Source organism: Cavia porcellus, unplaced genomic scaffold, assembly GCF_034190915.1.
Source record: "Cavia porcellus strain 051 isolate PalLab524CR breed Dunkin Hartley unplaced genomic scaffold, mCavPor4.1 scaffold_11, whole genome shotgun sequence".
NCBI classification, from domain to species: domain Eukaryota; kingdom Metazoa; phylum Chordata; class Mammalia; order Rodentia; family Caviidae; genus Cavia; species Cavia porcellus.
In genome coordinates, this window is record NW_026947494.1 from 3,540,286 (window position 1) to 3,543,851 (window position 3,566).

The window sequence follows — 3,566 nt, forward strand, 5'->3', positions numbered from 1 at the left end:
ACCTAGAATTGTGAATCAGTCAGTGGATAAACAGGAGAGAAGAGAGGAAACAGAAACAGACTCGTGGAGATGTGGGAGGGGATCCGAGGGAGGCAGAGGTGAAGACGTGTGTTCGGTCCCCAGTGAGCACCACTGTCCTGTACTGCAATCGCACACTGGCCTAACTTTTAAATGGTAGGAAGGAGAGAGCCGTTGGGAAGGCAGTATCCTTGCTGGGAAGTAGAAGCTCTTAACAGAGCTGCGGGAAGAGAATTCTGAACCAGCCAGTGAACCTCCTGGGGCAGCAGAAGGAGAAGCTGGGGGCAGTCCAGCAAGGCTGCCTGTGCTGTGAGCATTCCCCACCCTGCGCCATCAGTCCCGTGCTCATGACTGTCTGAGATTCGAGAAGAGTACCATTTCCCCAAAATTAATTTACCAGCAAGAGGAGGAACTTCCTCCATGCTGAGGAGCCGTTGCCTGGGGACCCACCCTGTCAGCCCAGGCCCTGGGTGGGGACACCGTGAGGACAGCAAGAAGGTGTCTGGCATGGAAGGTTAAAGGTAGCATTTTAAGGGCTCTACTGTGGCGCGGGGCTCATTTACTTAATGTGCAAATCCTTGCTCAGCCCTGGCTTTGCTAACATTTCCCCTTCTCTGCAGCTTGGCTCTGTCTGTTGACATCGTTTTTCTGAAAGCAGAACTTTGTAAATGTGATGGGGTCTGATTGATTGATCAGTTTTTTATTTAATGAGTGGTGCTTTTGGAGTAACTGAAAGGTCTCTGCTTAGCCAAAGCTCGTGGATTAGTTTCCTCTCTTATCTTGAAGAGGTTTTATGTACTTGGGTAATAAACAGAGGCCCAGAATCCATTCCTGTTACATTTTATGTAAGACATCAGGGTCATGTTCTCACGTGGAGATGTCCACTTGCTGAAGTAAGTGTTCTATTTTTCATGCTTCCTGTGACAGCCACACCCTTCAGGACAGGATACCTTGTGTGACACCCTCACCTCATCTTCACACAACCCTGTAAGGAGCGTAATGGAACGTCACCTCCATCTATGATAGACAGGGAAACTGAGGCAGGCAGTGTATGATCACTTTCCCAAGAGCAATTATGGTTTATTTGTAGATGTCTCCCAGGGGCCTCATGCCCTTGGAGTTGGGGCCGTGAGAAGGACACTGGATTACAGAAGCCCTGTGGCCCACTGGCCTTCAGGAGTCAGGGTGTGATGGCAGCAGGTGAGTCTCTGTGGGTGTGACAGGGGACATTTATCTCCTTCCATCCTGTGTTTCCTGCCCACCCTACTGGGAGCAGGCCTTCTCCCGCATACCCCTCCATGGAGCTGTCCTGCCTTGCAGCCTGTCAATGATGGACTGAAAAGTGAACCATAATAAACCTCTCCTCCCTTAAATTTTGGTCGTCAGGCATTTTGTCCCTGCAGTGAGGGAAATGACTAAGATAACCACCTAAGCACCAAGTGGCAGGATGAGACCAGAACGGTGTGGATCTCAACCTAGAGGAAGAATGAACAGTGACCAGTGTTTTTGGCCACTAGCAGAAATAGCCCCAAGGTCCAGCATCATCAGGGAAGACCTGATAAGACAAATTGTGGAGCTAACAGGAGTCAGCATCTCAGGGTGTGCTCATCCTATGGAGCCCCCCCATCACAGCAGGCATTATGACCCTTCCTCCATGCCCTGGAGGCCACTCAGGCCCTGGGCCAATGGGCAGGAAGGGCAAGGGTCACAGGCTCCTCATTAGAGTTCAGGAAAGATTTGATAGGAAGCAAAGGCATGGGTGGAGACCAAGAGAGAGGTGACCACAGACGGCTTCCCTTTCAAAAGAAAGAAAACGTGGCCCCGCCCCACACTGATGTCTGAGTCTGGTCCACTCTCATACCAACATCTTAATGAAGCAGCCTGGGACTTGTGTTTTGTTATATGTGGGGCTTCCTTTATCCCATTCTAAACATTGGTTTTGGATAGCACGCTAAAGCCCCACTCCTGTTTGATCTAATCCTCTGTAAGATCATGACCATCCCAGTGGTCTTGTGCTTCTTTCAAGTTTTCAGTGAATAAACAGAGTCTGGCAGAGCTGCCCCAGGTGGTGGGATGTACCACTGCCCGAAAATCTGTCGTCAACCCCAGGATGGGGAAACGCCACTGATGTGAAACCGGCTTTGTAATTCTGCTTGTGTCTGATACTTCTTTATTTCAGAAAACCGTGGACTCAGCTATTTAAAAAGCATTTTTCATCTAAAGAAACGGTTCCCCGATGAATCATAGAAACCTGTGAGGCCCTTAATTTGTGATATTTGATTGGGAAAGAAGAAACAATAGCTAACACTCACCACAAAGATTACCACCTGTAGGGTAAAAGTATGTGTAATTTTGAATTTGTCCCATGGATCGTTTTAGCTTGTTTTGTTTTGCTTTGCTTTTTGCTTGGGAAAACAAACTGCCTTGTCTGACCACGTCAGTTGGGCAATCGCGTAGACAGGGCAGTTTTTTAATCTGCTCTCTATTGTGACTTCAACCATACCCAGGAGCATTTGGTTACTTGTGTCTTTCCCATTCTGCCTCACTATCAATAGGATGGGTTTCTCCCTGGAAACTCCAGAGCTTCACGCCAGTGTGGGTTGGCCTCATCATCCCTTGTGCTCAGGCAGAGGAGGAAACAGCCGACAGTCTGGCCAGAGTCTCCCCATCTTTCCAGGTTGTATTCCAACTCCCAGAGATCCATATCTAGGAGCTCAGTTTCTCTCCCTGCTTAGACACCTCCTTTCATGGGGGCTTCAAAGTCTTGCCCCAAGGCGGGACAGTGGCTCAGGAATTCCCTCAGGTCCCCAATTCTTGTGATTCTACATGGTTTTCAAAGTCTCCAAAGTGAGTTAACTTTGACTTTAGTGAAGGAAGGAAAGTGAAGTGTATGAGACACATCTCTGACCAGGCGGCTCTCTGTTATTTCCCACAACAGAATGAAAGTCCGATTTGCTGAAAGGAGACTACAAAATCATGAATGGAGGAGGGAATGAATGAATGGGCGAGTGCTGGAGAGACGGAAGGATGAGTGAATAGCTGACTCTATCTGCAAAACTTGGTATTACTAGAAAACCAGTTTTATTTTAATATGGCCAAAATATTTGGAGGTTAAGGTCACAGAAGTTTAAATTATTCAATAAGAAATTTGAAGCCAAAATCATGGCATCAAAATCCAGAATCATTCCTATAATGATAAGTTCAGAGTTACTAAACTGTAGAAAATATGCCAATGCTCAGGCACTGTATATTATTTGAAATGTCTGGATTGGTTGGGGATTTTTAAAATAAAAATACAATTCTTCAATAACAAAATCGGAACCACACTCATAAATATACGTGTGTGTGTGTGTGTGTGTGTGTGTGTGTGTGTTTCTACAGTCATTTTTGAAGTAAATCAAGGCCACAACATTCTGTTGAATCTTTGTAGAATACAAAATAAGATCAACTCTCAGCTACACTCATCCTGTACACTTGAACCTTTACCTTTAAAAAGATGAATTCTTTGCTAGTTTAAATTGACTGCATCCCAGGAATGTCCCCAAAGA

At 46.4% G+C, this 3,566-nt stretch overlaps 1 long non-coding RNA gene across 1 annotated transcript; it reads left to right on the top strand.

The window, feature by feature from the left end:
- Window positions 1-266: 266 nt before the first annotated feature.
- Window positions 267-3,333, top strand: LOC106025364 (uncharacterized). The gene is made up of 5 exons (XR_002788732.2): window positions 267-539; window positions 1,109-1,218; window positions 2,198-2,358; window positions 2,574-2,695; window positions 2,957-3,333. It is a non-coding gene; the product is annotated as an uncharacterized LOC106025364 (long non-coding RNA).
- The last annotated feature ends 233 nt before the right edge of the window (window positions 3,334-3,566 follow it).